This window comes from Arachis ipaensis, chromosome B2 (assembly GCF_059453495.1).
Source record: "Arachis ipaensis isolate K30076 ecotype BB chromosome B2, ASM5945349v1, whole genome shotgun sequence".
In the NCBI taxonomy this organism is placed as follows: Eukaryota; Viridiplantae; Streptophyta; class Magnoliopsida; order Fabales; family Fabaceae; genus Arachis; species Arachis ipaensis.
In genome coordinates, this window is record NC_142437.1 from 36,290,035 (window position 1) to 36,310,846 (window position 20,812).

The 20,812-nt window shown below is 39.1% G+C and overlaps 2 non-coding genes across 2 annotated transcripts; one reads left to right on the top strand and one right to left on the bottom strand.

Annotated features, from left to right (window-relative positions):
* The first annotated feature begins 4,585 nt into the window (after nucleotides 1-4,585).
* Nucleotides 4,586-4,693, top strand: LOC148573596 (small nucleolar RNA R71). Its single transcript, XR_015906286.1, has one exon. It is a non-coding gene; the product is annotated as a small nucleolar RNA R71 (small nucleolar RNA).
* Nucleotides 4,694-20,500: 15,807 nt separating this feature from the next.
* LOC148573597 (small nucleolar RNA R71) lies at nucleotides 20,501-20,608 on the bottom strand. The gene has a single exon (XR_015906060.1). It is a non-coding gene; the product is annotated as a small nucleolar RNA R71 (small nucleolar RNA).
* Nucleotides 20,609-20,812: the final 204 nt, after the last annotated feature.

The following is a 20,812-nucleotide window of genomic DNA, read 5'->3' on the forward strand; positions in this document are numbered from 1 at the left end:
GTTGATTTGCTCCCAATAGTTTTGTGGAGGAAAATGCATTTGAGGCATCTCCGGGATCTCATGGTGATGAGCTTCATGCGTCTCTTGAGCTCCATGAATGGGATCTCTTGTTTGCTCCATCCTTTTCTTAGTGATGGGCTTGTGAGATGAATCTTTCCATCTCCCATGGCTCAGAGGTGGAAGCAATTGTCTTCCCTTTCCTCTTTCTTGAGGTTTCTCTGGCCTTAAGTGCCATTAATGGTTATGGAAAAACAAAAAAAGCTATGCTTTTACCACACCAAACTTAGAATGTTGCTCGCCCTCGAGCAAAAGAAGAAAGAATAGAAGAAGAAGATATGGAGGAGATGGAGGGATGTGTGTATTCTGCCATATGGGTGGGATTGGGTGGGAAAGAGATGTTGAATTTTGAAGGTAGGTGGGTGTATGGATGTGAGTGGTAAAAGGAAAACAGAAGGGATGACCATGAATGGAGAGAGAGAGGGTGAGGTAGGTGGGGATCCTGTAAGGTCCACAGATCCTGAGGTGATCCTATAGGGTCCACAGATCATGAGGTGTTCAAGGATTTACAACCTTGCACTAAATTAGGCATGCAATATACCCTTGCACACAACTCTGGGCGTTCAGCGCCAGATTGGTGCTTGTTCTGGGCGTTGAACGCCCATTTGTTGCCCATTTCTGGCGTTGAACGCCAGAACCATGCTTGTTCTGGGCGTTCAGCGCCAGCTCTTCTCCAGGGTGCAATTCTGGCATTCAAACGCTCAGATGCTGCCCATTTTGGGCGTTCAGCGCCAGAACCATGCTCTGTTCTGGCGTTGAACACCAGCCAGATGCTTCTTACTGGCGTTTAAACGCCAGTAAGGTCTTCCTCTAGGGTGTGATTTTTTTTCTGCTGTTTTTTATTCTGTTTTTTAATTTTTCAATTTTTTTCGTGACTCCACATGATCATGAACCTAATAAAACATGAAAGAACAAGAAAAATAAAATTAGATAAATAAAAATTGGGTTGCCTCCCAACAAGCGCTTCTTTAATGTCAATAGCTTGACAGTGGGCTCTCATGGAGCCTCACAGATGTTCAGAGCATTGTTGAGACTCCCCAACACCAAACATAGATTTTGGATATGGGAGTTCAATGATCTGTATTTTCGGAAAATGAATTCCAAACACACAAATCTAACCGGCAAGTGCACCGGGTCGCATCAAGTAATAAAACTCACGGGAGTGAGGTCGATCCCACAGGGATTGAAGGATTGAGCAATTTTAGTTTAGTGGTTGATTTAGTCAAGCGAATCAAGTATTGGTTGGGTGATTTGTGCTTGTAGAAACTAAATTGCTTGAAATGTAAAGGGAGAAGGGTAGATTGCAGAAAATTAAAGAGCAAAGAAAGTAAATAAGCTGAATCTTAAAGAACAAGTAATGTAAATTACAGAAACTTAGATTGCAAGAAATGTAAATTGTAGAATCTTAAAGTGCAAGAAATGTAAATGGCTTGAATTATAAAGGGAATTGGGAAGTGGATTTGCAGAAATTAAACAAGGAAAAGTAAATTGCATTAATCAGATAAGTAGAAAGTGACTTGAATTGAACCGGATCTCAAACGGAAATGTAAATGAACTTGAAAAGCTTTAAACAAAGAATTTAAAATGCAAACTCCAGATCTCAGGACCCAAGAGACTAGATAACCGAGTCTAGATCTCAATGCCTACCTAGATCCAAGTGTAGAATTCAATTGCAAGAAATTAAAGATCAAAACAGAAGAAAGCTTGAATGTAAATCTCAATTCTCCAATGATGCAGTAAAAGAAACAGAAAGAGATCTCAAGGTGAGATTGAGACAGAATTTCCCCAATTCTCAACACCTAAGACTCAAGACAAGTGTAATTGAAATTGAAAACAAGAAAACTAAGAGGAAGAGAATTCAATTCTCCTCTTCGAAACTCAAAAGCTCAAAACAATTCAAAACCAAAAGCTTTCCAAAACTACTCAGCCAAACTCCCAGGAAAGCTCCCCAAAGGAAAAAAACTCTCCTGAAAACTTAAATCCTAAGCTATTTATACACTTTCTTCAAATGGTCTTCAAGCCTTGAATTGGGCCTTTGTTCTTGATGGAATTGGGTTGATAAAGGCCTTGGTTGATTGCTCTTGGAGTTGGAGAAAGATCCATTGTGAACCGGGTTGAAATCATAAAAGTTTGAGTAAAAGTTTGAGTAAAAGTTTGAGGCAAACTTTTACTCAAACTTTTTATACCAGATGGCTTAAGCTTGCTGCTACCAACGTTTGAGCCAAAGTTTGAGGTCAAACTTTTGCTCAAACGTTGGCCCCCTTGTAAATGTGTGTGGCGCCAACGTTTGCCAAAAAGCTTGAGGCAAACGTTGGCGCAAGCTTTTCCCCTCCAGGGTGTTGGTTTTGTGATGCCAACGTTTGCCAAAAAGTTTGAGGCAAACGTTGGCTCAAGCTTTTCTCCCAAAAGTTTGAGCTAAAGTTTGAGGCAAACTTTTGCTCAAGCTTTTTTTTCCTCTGGAGTGTTTTCAATTCTTCCAAAAGTTTGAGCTAAAGTTTGAGGTGAACTTTGGCTCAAGCTTTTTTTCCTCTGGTATGTTTTCAACTCTTTTAAAAGTTTGAGCTAAAGTTTGAGGCAAACTTTGGCTCAAACTTTTTGTTCTCTCTTGCTCCTAGCCATTCCTTCTTTCTTCAACCTTCTTCAAAACTCTTTTCACCTATCATCAATCAATCAAAACAATCAAAGCTATGCCCCAAATCATAAGATTGTGTTTCTTTCATAATATATGACAATTATAGCATAAAATCTCATGAAAGTGCATGAATTCATCCATGGTTGATTGAATCAAAGGAAACATGGAAATCTACCCAATTGGCTTGCTTATGGCTTAAGAAAGTGCATAAAATCAATTGAAAACAAAAGAAAAAGGCTAGTGAAACTAGGCTAAGATGACTTGTCATCATTCAACACCAAACTTAGAGTTTGGTTGTGGCCTCCCAACACCAAACTTAGAGTTTGAATGTGGGGGCTCTGGTTGACTCTGTTTTGAGAGAAGCTTGCTGTGCCTCTTTTCTATGATTACAGAAGGATGACCTTGAGTTTTTAACACAAGGGAGTCCTCGTTCAATTGAAGGACTAGTTCGCCTCTATCAACATCAATCACAGCTCTTGCTGTGGCTAGGAAAGGTCTTCCAAGGATGATGGATTCATCCTCATCCTTTCTAGTATCTAGGACTATGAAATCAGCAGGGATGTAAAGGCCTTCAACCTTTACTAACACGTCCTCTACTTGTCCATAAGCCTATTTTCTGGAATTTTCTGCCATCTCTAATGAGATTCTGGCAGCTTGCACCCCAAAGATTCCCAGTTTCTCTATTACAGAGAGGGCCATGAGGTTTATTCCTGACCCAAGGTAACATAGAGCCTTCTCAAAGGTCATGGTGCCTATGGTACAAGGTATTAAGAACTTTCTAGGATTCTGTTTCTTCTGAGGCAATGTTAGTTGATCCAGATCACTCAGCTCATTAGTGAACAAGGGAGGTTCATCTTCCCAAGTCTCAATACCAAATAAATTGGCATTCAGCTTCATGATTGCACCAAGGAACTTGGCAACTTGCTCTTCAGTAACATCCTCATTCTCTTCAGAAGAAGAATACTCATCAGAGCTCATGAAGGGCGTAAGGAGGTTTAATGGAATCTCTATGGTCTCTAGATGAGTCTCAGATTCCTTTGGTTCCTCAGAGGGAAAGTCCTTATTGATCACTGGACGTCCCAGGAGGTCTTCCTCCTTGGGATTCACGTCCTCCCCTTCCTCTCTAGGTTCGGCCGTGTTGACTATGTCAATGGCCTTGCACTCTCCTTTTGGATTTTCTTCTGTATTGCTTGGGAGAGTACTAGGAGGGATTTCAGTGATCCTTTTACTCAGCTGGCCCACTTGTGCTTCCAAATTTCTAATGGAAGACCTTGTTTCATTCATGAAACTTACAGTGGCCTTGGACAGATCAGAGACTAAGTTTGCTAAATTAGAGGTATTTTGTTCAGAGTTCTCTGTTTATTGCTGAGAAGATGATGGAAAAGGTTTACTATTGTTAAACCTATTTCTTCCACCATTATTAAAGCCTTGTTGAGGCTTTTGATCCTTCCATGAGAGATTTGGGTGATTTCTCCATGAGGGATTATAGGTGTTTCCATAAGGTTCACCCATATAATTTACCTCTGCTATTGCAGGGTTCTCAGGGTCATAAGCTTCTTCTTTAGAAGATGCCTCTTGAGTACTGTTGGATGCAGCTTGCATTCCATTCAGACTCTGAGAAATCATATTGACTTGCTGAGTCAATATTTTATTCTGAGCTAATATAGCATTCAGAGTATCAATTTCAAGAACTCCCTTCTTCATAGGCGTCCCATTATTCACAGGATTCCTTTCAGAAGTGTACATGAACTGGTTATTAGCAACCATGTCAATGAATTCTTGAGCTTCTGCAGGCGTTTTCTTTAGGTGAATGGATCCACCTGCAGAAGTGTCCAATGACATTTTAGCTAATTCAGACATACCATCATAGAATATATCCAGGATGGTCCATTCTGAAAGCATGTCAGAAGGATACTTTTTGGTCAGTTGCTTGTATCTCTCCCAAGCTTCATAGAGGGATTCACCTTCTTTCTGTCTGAAGGTTTGAACATCCACTCTAAGCTTGCTCAGCTTTTGAGGAGGAAAGAACTTGGCTAAGAAAGCCGTGACCAGCTTATCCCAAGAGTTCAGGCTATCTTTGGGTTGAGAGTCCAACCACACTCTAGCTCTGTCTCTTACAGCAAAAGGGAAAAGCATGAGCCTGTAGACTTCAGGATCTACTCCATTAGTCTTAACAGTATCACAGATCTGCAAAAATTCACTTAAGAACTGAAAAGGATCTTCAGATGGAAGTCCATGAAACTTGCAGTTCTGCTGCATCAGAGAAACTAATTGAGGTTTCAGCTCAAAATTGTTTGCTCCAATGGTGGGGATGGAGATGCTTCTTCCATATAAATTGGAATTAGGTGCAGTAAAGTCACCAAGCATCCTCCTTGCATTATTATTATTTTCGGCTGCCATCTCCTCTTCCTGTTCGAAAATTTCTGAAAGGTGCTTGCTGGATTGTTGTAATTTAGCTTCTCTTAGTTTCCTCTTCAGAGTCCTTTCAGGTTCTGGATCTGCTTCAACAAGAATGTTCTTGTCCTTGCTCCTACTCATATGACAAAGAAGAGGGCACAGAAAAATAATAATAGGGATCCTTTTTACCACAGTATAGAGGTTCCCTTATGTGAGTAGAAGAAAAGAAGAAGAAAAGAATGTAATGTAATTTTCAAAAATTATTTTTGAAAAAGAGTTAGTGATTTTCGAAAATAGTTTTTGAAAAAGGTTGGTAATTTTCGAAAATTAAAATAAAAAATTAAAATAATTAGTTAATTAAAAAGAAATTTTAAAAAAGAGGGAAGATATTTTCAAAAATTAGAGAGAGAGAGTTAGTTAGGTAGTTTTGAAAAAGATAAGAAACAAACAAAAAGTTAGTTAGTTAATTGAAACAAATTTGAAAATCATTTTTGAAAAGATAAGAAGATAAGAAGTTAGAAAAGATATTTTAAAATCAAATTTTTGAAAAAGATATGATTTTGAAAAAGATAAGATAAAAAGATATTTTTGAAAAGATTTGATTGAAATTAGTTTTGAAAAAGATTTGATTTTTAAAATCACAATTAATGACTTGATTCACAAGAAATCACAAAATATGATTCTAGAATTTAAAGTTTGAATCTTTCTTAACAAGTAAGTAACAAACTTGAAATTTTTTAATCAAAACATTAATTGATGATGTTATTTTCGAAAATTATGATATAAAATTAAGAAAAAGATTTTTGAAAAATACTTTTAAATTTTCGAAAATAAGAAAAATGAAAAATATTTGATTTTTGAAAAAGATTTTGAAAAAGATAAGATTTTTAAATTAAAAATTTGATTTGACTCATAAGAAACAACTAGATTTTAAAAATTTTTGAAAAAGTCAAATCTAATTTTCGAAATTTTAAGAGAGAAAAAGGGGAAGATATTTTTTTGATTTTTGAATTTTTAATGATGAAAGAGAAAAATTAAAACATCATTTTTATGTTTTTCTCTTTTCTTTTTGGATCAAAACAAGGAATGCATGCAAGAACACTATGAATGTCAAGATGAACACCAAGAACACTTTGAAGGTCAAGATGAACATCAAGAACATATTTTTGAAAAATTTTTAATGCAAAGAAAGCATGCATGACACCAAACTTAGAAATCTTTAATGCTTAGGCACTAAGAATTCAAGAATGCATATGAAAAACAAGAAAGGACACAAAACAAGAAAACATCAAGATCAAACAAGAAGACTTACCAAGAACAACTTGAAGATCATGATGAATGCAATGCATGAATGCAATTTTCAAAAAATGCAAGATGAGTATGCAATTGACACCGGACTTGAAGTTGACTCAAGACTCAAACAAGAAACACAAAATATTTTTGATTTTTATGATTTTCTAATTTTTTTGGTTTTTTTTTTTTCGAAAATTATATTGAAAAAGAAAAAATAAGGATTCTAAAATTTTTAATATGAATTCCAGGAATCTTGTGTTCTTTAATCTAAAGCTCCAATCTGAGGGTTAGGCATGGCTTAATAGCCAGCCAAGCTTTAGTATGTAACTCAGACATGCCACATCTGACATTCCAATTAACTTGCCTCTATGCTGATGGTTGGAAGCCTCTATCCAAAGGAATTAAACATGGCTTTACAGCTAGCCAGGCTCCAACATTTTTCATGAAACTCTAGAATTCATTCTTAAAATTCTAAAATAATTTTCGAAAACAGATGAGAAATTTTTGAAAAGATTTTTTTTTCGAAAACAAAGGAGAAATTTTTGAAATTTTTTTTTGAAAAGAAAACGAAAAGAAAATTACCTAATCTGAGCAACACGATGAACCGTCAGTTGTCCAAACTCGAACAATCCCCGGCAACAGCGCCAAAAACTTGGTGCACGAAATTGTGATTCCCGGCAACGGCGCCAAAAACTTGGTGCACGAAATTGTGATCTCAGGCAACGGCGCCAAAAACTTTGTACGCACGTCTTAATAAATTGTTTTTCATTCACAACTTCGATACAACAAACCAGCAAGTGCACTGGGTCGTCCAAGTAACAAAACCTTGCGTGAGTAAGGGTCGATCCCACGGAGATTGTTGGTATGAAGCAAGCTATGGTCATCTTGTAAATCTCAGTTAGGCAGATATCAAATGGTTATGGAGTTTTCGAAAATATATAATAAATAAACAGAAAATAAAGATAGAAATACTTATGTATATCACTGGTGAGAATTTCAGATAAAGGTATAGAGATGCATTCGTTCCTCGGAACCTCTGCTTTCCTGCTATCTTCATCCAATCAATCATACTCTTTACCATGGCTGGCTTTATGTAAGGACATCACCATTGGCAATGGCTACTTTTGATCCTCTCTGGAAAATGGTCCGATGCGCTGTCACTGCATGGCTAATCATCTAGAGGCATCACCGTTGTCAATGGCTGCATCCCATCCTCTTGTGAAAATGGTCCAAATGCTCTGTCACAGCACGGCTAATCATCTGAGGTTCTCGATCATACTAGAATAGGATTCACCCTCCTTTTGCGTCTATCATTACGCCCAACACTCGCGAGTTTGAAGTTCGTCACAGTCATTCAATCCCAGAATCCTACTCGGAATACCACAGACAAGGTTTAGACTTTCCGGATTCTCATGAATGCCGCCATCAATCTAGCTTATACCACGAAGATTCCGATTAAGAGATCCAAGAGATACTCATTCAATCTAAGGTAGAATGGAAGTGGTTGTCAGGCACGCGTTCGTGGGGGAATGATGATGATTGTCACGTTCATCACATTCATGTTGAAGTACGAATGAATATCTTAGAAGCGGAATAAGTTGAGCAGAATAGAAAAACAGTAGTACTTTGCATTAATCTTTGAGGAACAGTAGAGCTCCACACCTTAATCTATGGAGTGTAGAAACTCTACCGTTGAAAATACGTAAGTGAATATAGGGTAAGCATGGCCGAGTGGCCAGCCTCCCATGGAGGTCTAGAGATCTAAAAATGATCAAAAGATGATTCAAAAGATGTCTAATAAAATAGTAAAAAGTTCTATTTATATAAACTAGCTACTAGGGTTTACAGAAGTAAGTAATTGATGCATAAATCCACTTCCGGGGCCCACTTGGTGTGTGCTTGGGCTGAGCTTGAATGTTACACGTGCAGAGGCTCTTTCTGGAGTTGAACGCCAGGTTGTAACGTATTTCTGGCGTTCAACTCTGGTTTGTAACGTGTTTCTGGCGTTTAACTCCAGACAGTAGCGTAGAACTAGCGTTCAACGCCCTTTTAGGTCGTCTAAACTCGGCCAAAGTATGGACTATTATATATTTCTAGAAAGCCTTGGATGTCTACTTTCCAACGCAATTGGAAGCCCGCCATTTTGAGTTCTGTAGCTCCAAAAAATCCATTTTGAGTGCAGGGAGGTCAGAATCCAACAGCATCAGCAGTCCTTCTTCTACCTCTGAATCTGATTTTTGCTCAAGTCCCTCAATTTCAGCCAGAAAATACCTGAAATCATAGAAAAACACACAAACTCATAGTAAAGTCCAGAAATGTGAATTTAACATAAAAACTAATGAAAACATCCCTAAAAGTGACTAGATTCTACTAAAAAATGCTAAAAACAATGCCAAAAAGCGTATAAATTATCCGCTCATCAGTGGCACGCCATGTGAGTGAGTGGTTCCTCTGTTTGGCGTGCCACGCCATGAACTCAAGTGGCACACCCCAATGCTTCTTTGCTCTCTGAATGGCACTGGCGTGCCACACCTGGGATTCTAGTGGCATGCCTAAGTGGAGAATAGTAATTGGCGTGCCACGCCTTCGACACCAAGTGGCATGCCCCATGTAATTGCCCTCCTTCATCTTCTCTGGAAACTTATACCAGCGTGCCACACCTAAAGTCTGGCATGCCACGCCCATGATCTTGTCTTGGTTCCAGTAGTTGGCGTGCCACGCCTCAGCCTTCAAGTGGCACGCCATAGTGACATACTTGGGTTGGCATGCCACGCCTTCGATACCAAGTGGCACGCCCAGTCCTTGCTTTTGTTATCTTTGTGCATTGGCATGCCACGCCTGGTTGCTCAAGTGGCATGCCTAAGTGAGGTTGAGAGGTTGGCGTGCCATGCCTTCGACTTCAAGTGGCACACCCAGTCTTCAATTACCTTCAGCCCCTTCTCTGGATTATTGTACCAGCGTGCCACGCCATGCTGTTCAAGTGGCACGCCCATGGATTTGTGAAGTCTTCAAGCTTGGCGTGCCACGCCTGGGTTCTCAAGTGGCACGCCCAAGTGACTTCTTGGAGCTGGCGTGCCACGCCTTCAATACCAAGTGGCACGCCATAGGTGGGGGTTCTTCTTGGAATGGTGGGTTGGCGTGCCACGCCCCTTTGCTCAAATGGCACGCCCATAGTAGTTGATGGATTAGGCATGCCACGCCCAACCTGGCGTGCCACACCCCTTTTGTGTCCTCCATTGTTGCTCTCTGGAACTTTGAACTAGCGTGCCACGTCCAGTCTCTGGCGTGCCACGCTCACATGCATGCTTGGACTTCCCTTCTGGAATTTAGTACTGGCATGCCACGCCTAGCTCTTGGCATGCCATGCCAGTGCATTTTTGTGGCGTTTGCTCCAAGTGGCACGCCAGTTTCACACGCCCAGCTTCTTGTTTGTCTTCTACCCATTTTTTTATGCCTTTTTCACCTAAAATTCAGCACAACTCATTTCAAAGTAATGTACCATAATATTCATCAAATAATGCATGAATTTTACTGATAAAATGAGATTTATGCTCTTTTATGGTCTTCTTTATGCAAGAAAGAAGGGTAGATGATGCAAGTCATCACAACACCAAACTTAAGCTTTGCTTGTCCCAAGCAAATCAATGTGAGTAAGCCTTTATAACTTAAGGCCTTGGCTTTGAATGATTGCAATACAACTAAGAGTAAAACTAAGTGTTCAACACATGTATGAATATTTTAATGTCATGAAAAGCTCTTGGATCCTTGAGGGTTCTTTCAGGTATAGGCTTTAGGAATCCTTTCTATTGATTGTCACCTTGAAGTAGTAAGGGTTGTTTTCTTTTTTTTTTTTTTTGCTTTCTTGACCACGACTCTAAGTGTTTTGTCTCAAGACAACCCTTTGATGAACGGAAATATTCTTATGCTGGTTAGAAACTAGTAATGAATCTGATCGTGAGTATAGTCTAACCAACACGCGAATACTGCATCAAACAATTCTAAAATCTATGACCAAGAGTATTGCTCCTGGGTCATTCTCCCTAGGAATTGCTTTAGAATGTGCATCATTGATTAGAAAAGCTTTTATGGTTTTGAGAATTGGTGCAAGAATTAAAGCTAGCAAAGCAAATAACAATTAATTGAGATAAAAGCCTTGGCTAAGGGTAAGCATTGGAAGTTCCATCATTATAGTTTCCTTCAATTATGATAAGAATTGATTTTTGCTTCACTTAGTTAACCCCCTAACAATGGAGGAAAGTCAAGTGAGAGTAACTAACTTGAGTCACAAGTCCTAATCTCACCCTAGGGAAGTCTAGCTTTAGTGCACTCCAAGTCAATTAGCAATTCTCAATTAATAATCTACAATTGATATCCACTATTCAAGTATCTCCAATAACTCAACCCCTAAACCAAGTGAGAGAAATCTACTCCATACCTAAGGTTGTCATTATCACAAACATTTGGTAGGCAATTATAGAAAATATGATGCAATTGAAAGAAGAGAATTGAATTAAAACTATCTAATCCAAACAATTATCAACAATTAAGGAATTGAATGAAATTGCACAATTCATTAATCCACATTCAAAGTAACAAAGTGAACCAAATCTAGATCTAAGAAATTGAACCAAAAGAACATCAATTAAGAGTAGAAGAAGAGTAGATCTACACTTGTAGCAAAACAAAAAGTCAATTAGCAATAGATCTCACCAAGAATTCAAAGGAAACTTGTAATGGAGGAGGTGAAAACCTAGAGAGAAGTTGGAGTTTCTCTCTCTAAAAATAAAATGTAACTAACTCTCTAAAAATATCTAGAAAAATGACTAATTGTCCTAACACTCCTAATCCTTGGCCTTCTTAAGCTTTTCCTCCAATAATCTGCTCCAAAACAGGGCCTGGGAACCCCTTGAAATCGCTGGGAACGTGTTTTATTTAAAAAATCATGTGCGCACATTGACGCGTACGCGCACTGCACGCGTATGCGTCCCTGGGGTCTTTTGCGATCTGCGCGCAGGCATAAGGTGCGCGCGAGCGTCATAAGGAATATGGCCTAGCCATATAAGCACGCCGGCTCCTCACTCGGCTCCACTGCGCTGGCTCTGGATGAGCACATCCATGCGTACGCGCACGGTGCGCATGTGCGTGCATGTCCAAACTTCAATTCTTTAATTTATTTCATGCTCCTTCCATTAATGCATGCTTCCTTCATTCCTCTTGGCCATTTTTGCCTTATAACTTCTGAAATCACTTAACAAACGAATCAAGGCATCTAATGGTAATAGAGGAGGATCACAATATCTCAATTTTGATGCAAAAGAAGCATATTTTCATCTATGAGGTAAAATGGGAAAGAGACACGAAATCATGCAGTTTTATATGAATAAGTGTGGAAGATCATTGATAAAACCCTTAGATTCTATGCATAATAAACCCTAAAAATGGGGTTTATCAACTTCCCCACACTTAAAGTATAGCATGTCCTCATGTTAAGGGAAAGAAAAAGATCAAAGGACTACAAGGGCGTAGGGCTCATGTGATGCAATCTACCTACATGAATGCACTATGGTGTATGCTACTATCTATTTGGCCCAGAGCAATTCAATCTTCCTAGAATACACATATGTATATGCACATAGGGCAAGATGATGGGCAATGTATGAACTCTACCAATTCTAGTCGTCAAAGTGAAATATGCATAACTTGTATGAAGAACGCTCGCGAGAGCCAGGAACAAGGAGTTGAGCTTCGAACCCCTCACCGGAAGTATTTGCACTCTATTCGCTCGGTGTATAGGGTTGATCACTCAATCCTCCCCTACTTCATGTTTTTCCAAAATTTGTTTTTCTTCTAACAATCAACATATATTCCATGCATGCATACAAGTATCATGGGGTCTTTTCTTTAGGTTGTAATGGGGCTAGGGTCAAGGTAAGGATGCATATTTGGTTAAGTGAGCTTGAAATTTGAATTTTTGATGAGTTTAAACTTTCTCACCTAACCTATGACATCTTATACAATATTAAAGCTAACCTAACTACCCATTCTTTCACTTTTTAACATACTCATGCATTTTCTTTTCATTTCACAACTCATATGCATTGATCTTTATTGAACTTTACTTTGGGGCATTTTGTCCCCTTTTTATTTCTTTCTTTTTTTTTTCTTTTCTTGCTTTTCTATTTTTTTTCTTTTCTTTTTTTTTCTTTTCTTTTGTTTTTCTCATCATTGTTTTCATTTTTTTTTCAAACTATATACGAGAACATCAATGCATAAGGTCTACACATTTAATCAATACATGAGCATGTACCAATTCCCAATATTTACAACAAAAATACAAAATTACCCTTTTTTCTCAACCAATGTCCCAAAATTTCCCACACTTGAATGTTACACACACTAGCCTAAGCTAATCAAAGATCCAAATTAAGGACTTTTATTGTTTTTCCGCTTTAAGGCTTGTAATGTGCTAAATTAAGAACAAAGTGGGTTAAACGTAGGCTCAAATTTGGCTAACAAAGGAAGATAAGAGGTAAGGCTATTTGGGTAAGTGAGTTAATTGAAACGATGGCCTCAATCATATAAATGCATGAGTACAAGGAATAATGAACATATAGAATTAAACAAATCAAAGATCACAATCGTAGGAGGAGAACAATTGCACACAAGAAGGGAAAATAAGTGGTTATAAGATGTAACCACACCATTAGGCTCAAAACTCGCTTGCTTGTGTTCTTAGCTCAAAATCCATTTCCATGTTCCAAAATATATCCTCCAAACAAGCTAAGCATCAAAAGATTTTCAAATTTTCAAATTTCAAAATTGGTAGGGTCACCCTAAAATTCTAGTTTTCTTAGGAGAGAAGTCATTGCTCTAACCAAGTGGGTTTATTAAGAGATGTTAACATGCAAAGGATGCCAAAAAGAAGTGAAAAACCTAACATGAAATCTATGTTAATTAGCAAAAGAGATTCAAGGAATTTATTCGGGTGTTACCTATGAAGACCGGTCGGTCGACCGACCTCCCCACACTTAGAAGTTGTCACGGTCCTCCGTGCCTTGAGTGAGACGTAGTAGTTGATCGGCTTCCGAGTGTCCATCCACTTCTTCATTATCGCTTTCCTCATTATTGGTATCGGTGGACATCGAAATTTCTGGTTCTTCCAAGGTGGGGCTAGGCAACCTAGAAGCTTCTTGACAAAAGCATAACGGCGTTGGTTACGTCCCTTATAAAGGTCAAGCTTCTTGTGGAGTTCCTCTATGCGTTGCATGGATGACTTTGGTGGTGCGGATGAGGTAGAGGGGATGCTCATGGGGACGGATAAGTGTGGCTCTTCGGTGTCCACCGGAGGGTAAATGTATCTCCTGTTTGGAACAACATCTTCATCCGCCGGGATCATGGCCCTTCTATCCTTGGTCTCTCGGGGAACACCGGCTACGGCGACCAAGTCGGTCACTAGAGCGGGAAAGGGTAGATTCCCCTTAGCATGGATGCAGCCCATGGATTGGTGAATGAGACGGGGAATATGCACCGGTCTCTCGGTGAGGACACACCAAACCAACAAGGCTAACTCGGCAGTGATAGATGAGCCATGGGTGCTTGGGAGCACATAGTGAGCTAGAATTTGGGCCCATGCTTGAGCTTCTCTAGTGAGAAAATATGCGGTGATGTCCTTGGGCCGGGGTCTCATCCTTCCTCGAATCCAGAATGATTCGGGTATAGCAATGACCTTGAGGATAGCATCCCAATCAAACGCACGTTGGCACCTCGCTGACAAAATCTCTTGATAAGCATCAATCCCTTCCGCTAATGGTCCGGTCTTAAGCACACTTTGAATAGCCTCCTCTGTAACAGGAACTTGCCTTTGGCGCACAAATACCGATGCAAGGGAGGGGGAGTGGTAGTTAGTGTAGAATTCAACCACCCAAGACAAGTTGGCCTCTCTTGGCTTCCTCAATAGGAACTCCCATTGCCGCCGTTCGATGCGGGGCATGATGAGTGGTATGACATGAGCCGGAGGGGCTAGAAGGGGCTCTGCATGATAGTTCCTTGGTTTGATCAAGGGGTAGACAAGTTCGCAATAGCGGTTGGGGAACTTGTTCGGATCCCTCACCGGATTGTCCTTTTCCAAAATATCAATGTTAGCAACGCTCCTTGTCTTATTAGAGAGGGTCTTGGCTTTAGGTCCTTGTTGTGCTTTGCTAGTAGACCGTGAAGGTGCCTTCTTGGGTGCCTTTCCATTGTCCCTTTTGATCACCATCCTAGAAAAGAAAGAGAAGTGGTGAAGTTAAGCTTAAAGAGGCATCAAGAAAGAATAAGCATGCTAGTGATAAGGCATAAAAGATAAGGAGCTTAGACACATGACAGCTGCAACATGAGACTAAGTCCATAATGAAAATTTTGGCTAATCACTAGCAAGTGATGCGTTAGTGGTATAGGCATGCAAACAAGCCGCTTGAGAAGCACACACTCTTAACATCAATGACAAGAAGTAAAAAATAGGGGACGGGCATGGAGAAATGAAACAAGAAATATAGTAAGCTCAATGCACATATGAACACACAAGTGAATGGGAAAGAATACTAAGATAGAAAACACTAAGTTAAAACAACTCTAAGAAGTCATGTGGGTTTTTATCAAACACTTGGCGTGCATCCCTTTTTTTGACAAAAATTGAGAGAAGAGTAACAATGTGACATCTCATAAAGCATCATCAATCATCATATCATACCACAAATTGCAAAGAAAGCAAGTAAATCAAATAAGCTCATCAAAGCAAGAGTAAACTCCACTTGGAACACCCATAATAGAATGAAAAGAAAGAAGGAAGGAAAATGCAACAAACAAAGAAAACATGAATGAAATTACTAAGAGGAAGAGTTAGGGAATGTAACTAAGGAAAGGAGAAAAAAAGAAACAAAGAAAACTAAAAAAAAAAATAGAAAGAGAAGTACCTTGAGAGGAGGAGGGACAAAAATGGGGTATGGAGGTGGGAGAAAAGATAGGGAAGAGTGAGAGAAAGAAGAGGGAAAAGGGGGGTGTGGGATCGCCGGAGGTGATAGTTGCCGCCGGTGGTAGCGGAGAAGAGGTGGTAGAGATGGTAGAGGAAGGTAGAAGTGAAGAAGAATAGTGGTGGTAAGAAGAAAGGAAGAAAAATGAAGGAGGAAGGCACACTCTAATTCAATTGGTTCGCGGAACCGACGCGCGCGCGCCATGCACGTGTGCGCGTTCATGGGCAAAAATTAGTAAGGGCGCGGACGCGCACGGTGCGCGTGGGCACGAAGTCGCGAAATGTGGGTGTGCGCGCAAGCACCAGGTGCGCACGCGCGTGCATAGAAGTTGTGCCCTCAGCATAGGTTCGGCACAACTCTGGCCCAACTCTCGGGAAAAAGTACCAGAAAATAGAATTCGGTGATCGATGCAGACGCGCATGGTGCGTTGATGCGTCGATTGGCATGATGGTCAAGGTACGCGTGTGCGCCTCGTGTGCATACGCGTGAGGGGAGCTGGGCCAGTAGCATGAAAGTGGCCCAACCAGGGCACAACTCTCGGGAGGGATGGCCCAGGATCGCAAATCGCATTAGTGATGCGTACGCGGCTAGTGCGTGGACGCGTGCTTTTGCGCGAATTGCCATGGACACGTACGCGCACGTTGCGCGAACGCGTGATGCTGGTTATGCTCAGGGCCTAGAATTAGCCCAGAATTTGCACAACTCTCTGGAAGATGGCCCAGGAGCTGTGAAGACCTAAGGACGCGTATGCGCACGGTGCGCGCATGCGTGCCCCTTTTTTTTTTTTAATGAATCATGAAAGATGCCTAATTGTCATGAATTAAATGGCCAATCCAGCCAAAGAGGCCAAAAACACCCAAAATCAATATAAGACCTAAAGAGGGGTGTTCTTCTACCACACAATCAAATCATTCATGGAAAAATCAATGCAAGGTTTCATGAGTAAAATATCCTAGGTATTTACAATTAACTCTAATCAAATAGGACTGATGAGCGGATAATTTATACGCTTTTTGGCATTGTTTTTAGTATGTTTTTAGTAGGATCTAGTTACTTTTAGGGATGTTTTCATTAGTTTTTATGTTAAATTCACATTTCTGGACTTTACTATGAGTTTGTGTGTTTTTCTGTAATTTCAGGTATTTTCTGGCTGAAATTGAGGGACTTGAGCAAAAATCAGATTCAGAGGTTGAAGAAGGACTGCTGATGCTATTGGATTCTGACCTCCCTGAACTCAAAGTGGATTTTCTGGAGCTAGAGAACTCGAAATGGCGCGCTTCCAATTTCTTTGGAAAGTAGACATCCAGAGCTTTCCAGAAATATATAATAGTCCATACTTTGGCCAAGAATTGACGACGTAAACTGGCGTTCAACGCCAGCCTTCTGCCCAAATCTGGCGTCCAGCGCCAGAAAAGGATCCAAAACCAGAGTTGAACGCCCAAACTGGCACAGAAACTGGCATTCAACTCCACAAATGGCCTCTGCACGTGCAACACTCAGGCTCAGCCCAAACACACACCAAGTGGGCCCCAGAAGTGGATTTATGCATCAATTACTTACTCATGTAAACCCTAGTAGCTAGTTTATTATAAATAGGACCTTTTACTATTGTATTAGGCATCTTTTGATCATCTTAGGATCTTAGGATCATCTTTGAAAGCATTGTTCTTAGATCAAGGGGGCTGGCCATCTCGGCCATGCCTGGACCTTTCACTTATGTATTTTTACGGTAGAGTTTCTACACTCCATAGATTAAGGTGTGGAGCTCTGCTGTTCCTCAAAGATTAATGCAAAGTACTACTGTTTTCTATTCAATTCTTCTTATTTCGCTTCTAAGATATCCATTCGCACCCAAGAACATGATGAAGGTGATGATTATGTGTGACGCTCATCATCCTTCTCCCTTATGAACGCGTGCCTGACAAACACTTCCGTTCTACATGAAATAAGCTAGAATGAATATCTCTTAGATCTCCTAACCAGAATCTTCGTGGCGTAAGCTAGAATGATAGCGGCATTCAAGAGAATCCGGAAGGTCTAAACCTTGTCTGTGGTATTCCGAGTAGGATTCAATGATTGAATGACTGTGACGAGCTTCAAACTCGCGAGTGCTGGGCGTTAGTGGCAGACGCAAAAGGAGGGTGAATCCTATTCCAGCATGATCGAGAACCGACAGATGAATAGCCGTGCCGTGACAGGGTGCGTGAGCATATTATTCACTGAGAGGAGTGGATGTAGCCACTGACAACGGTGATGCCCTTGCATACAGCCAGCCATGGAAAGGAGTAAGACTGATTGGATAAAGATAGCAGGAAAGCAGAGGTTCAGAGGAATGAAAAGCATCTCCATTCGCTTATCTGAAATTCCTACCAATGAATTACATAAGTGTCTCTATCCCTATTTTACTATAAAATTTCGAAAACTCCATTATCACTTTATATCTGCCTGACTGAGATTTACAAGGTGACCATAGCTTGCTTCATACCAACAATCTCCGTGGGATTCGACCCTTACTCACGTAAGGTATTACTTGGACGACCCAGTGCACTTGCTGGTTAGTTGTATCGAAGTTGTGACAATTATGTATTGAGATCAGAGCACCAAGCTTTGGAGCCATTACTAGGGATTGTTCGAGCCTGGAGATCACAATTTCGTGCACCAAGTTTTTGGCGCCATTGCCGGGGATTGTTTGAGTTTGGACAACTGACGGTTCATCTTGTTGCTCAGATTAGGTAATTTTCTTTTTATTTTCTTTTCAAAAATTTTTCAAAAATAATTTCAAAAATCTCTCATCTGTTTTCGAAAAAAAAATATAAAAATGTTTTCAAAAAAATTTTCATTCAAGATTTTTAAGAATGAATTCTAGTGTTTCATGAAGCATGTGAAGCCTGGCTGGCTGTAAAGCCATGTCTAAATTTATTTGGACTGAGGCTTACACTTTGTTATCAAGATCAATATACTCTTGTGTTAAAGACTAAAGCTTGGCTGGCCATTGGCCATGTCTAGTGTTTTGGACTGGAGCTTTCATTGAAAGCTTGGCTGGCTAGTGAGCCATGTCTAATTCCTGGACTGAAGCTTTAGACTAACATGGCAAGATTCCTGGAATTCATATTAAAAATTTTGGAATCCTTATTTTTTCTTTTTCATACTATTTTCGAAAAAAAAAACCCAAAAAAATTAGAAAATCATAAAAATCAAAAATATTTTGTGTTTCTTGTTTGAGTCTTGAGTCATATCATAAGTTTGGTGTCACTTGCATATGCATCTTGCATTTTTCGAAAATATCATGCATTCATAAGTGTTCTTCATGATCTTCAAGTTGTTCTTGGTAAGTCTTCTTGTTTGATCTTGATGATTTTTTGTTTTGTGTCTTTTCGTGTTTATCATATGCATTCTTGAATTCTTAGTGTCTAAGCATTAAAGAATTCTAAGTTTGGTGTCTTGCATGTTTTCTTTGCATTAAAAATTTTTCAAAATTGTGTCCATGATGTTCATCTTGACATTCATAGTGTTCTTGGTGTTCATCTTGACATTCATAGCATTCTTGCATGCATTCATTGTTTTGATCTAAAAATTTCATGCATTGCATTTTTTTTCTGTGTTTTTCTCTCTCATCATAAAAATTCAAAAATCAAAAAAATATCTTTCCCTTTTTCTCTCATCAAATTCGAAAATTTGGATTGACTTTTTCAAAAATTTTTAAAATCAAATTGTTTCTCATGAGTCAAATCAAATTTTCAATTTGAAAATCTTATCTTTTTCAAAATCTTTTTCAAAAATCAAATCTTTTTCAAAATTCTTAGTTATTTTCGAAAATTCCAAAAATATTTTTCAAAAATCTTTTTCTTATTTTTATACCAAAATTTTGAAAATAACATAATCAATTAATGTTTTGATTCAAAAATTTGAAGTTTGTTACTTGCTTGTTAAGAAAGATTCAAACTTTAAGTTCTAGAATCATATCTTGTGATTTCTTATGAATCAAGTCATTAATTGTGATTTTAAAAATCAAATCTTTTTCAAAAACTAATTTCAATCATATCTTTTCAAAAATATCTTCTTATCTTATCTTTTTCAAAAATATCTTTTCAAATATCTTTTCTAACTTCCTAACTTCTTATCTTTTCAAAATTTGTTTCAACTAACTAACTAACTTTTTGTTTGTTTCTTAACTTTTTCAAAACTACCTAACTAACTCTCTCTCTCTAATTTTCGAAAATATCTCCCCCTTTTTCAAAAATTTCTTTTTAATTAACTAATTATTTTTATTTTTAATTTTATTTCAAAAAAAAAAAATTTCGAAAAATACTAACAAATTTTCAAAAACCAATTTTCAAAAATCACTAACTCCTTTTCAAAATAATTTTCGAAAATTATACCTCCCACATCCTATTCTATTTATTCATTCATATCCTAACATCTCATCTCACATCTCTTCCATCAGTACAGTTGCATTTCTTCCTTTACATCACATTCTTTGTCTCCCCCTCTTTTCTTCCACTCACAAAGGGATCCCTATACTGTGGTATAAAGGATCTCTATTATTATTATTATTTTTCTGTGCCTTCTTCTTTGTCATATGAGCAGGAGCAAGGATAAGAACATTCTTGTGAAAGCAGATCCAGAACCTGAAAGGACTCTGAAGAGAAAATTAAGAGAAGCTAAAATACAACAATCCAGAGATAACCTTTCAGAAATTTTCGAACAGGCAGAAGAGATGGCAGCCGAAAATAATAATAATATAAGGAAGATGCTTGGTGACTTCCCTGCACCTAATTCCAATTTACATGGAAGAAGCATCTCCATTCCTGCCATTGGAGCAAACAACTTTGAGCTGAAACCTCAATTAGTTTCTCTGATGCAGCAGAACTGCAAGTTTCATGGACTTCCATCTGAAGATCCTTTTCAGTTCTTAACTGAATTCTTGCAAATATGTGATACTGTTAAGACTAATGGAGTAAATCCTAAAGTCTACAGGCTCATGCTTTTCCCTTTTGCTGTAAGAGACAGAGCTAGATTATGGTTGGATTCTCAACCCAAAGACAGCCTGAACTCTTGGGATAAGCTGGTCACGGCTTTCTTAGCCAAGTACTTTCCTCCTCAAAAGCTGAGCAAGCTTAGAGCTGATGTTCAAACCTTTAGACAGAAAGAAGGTGAATCTCTCTATGAAGCTTGGGAAAGATACAAACAGTTGACCAAAAAGTGTCCTTCTGACATGCTTTCAGAATGGACCATCCTGGATATATTCTATGATGGTTTATCTGAGCTATCAAAGATGTCACTGGACACTTCTGCAGGTGGATCCATTCACCTAAAGAAAACGCCTGCAGAAGCTCAAGAACTCATTAACATGGTTGCTAATAACCAGTTCATGTACACTTCTGAAAGGAATCCTGTGAATAATGGGACGCCTATGAAGAAGGGA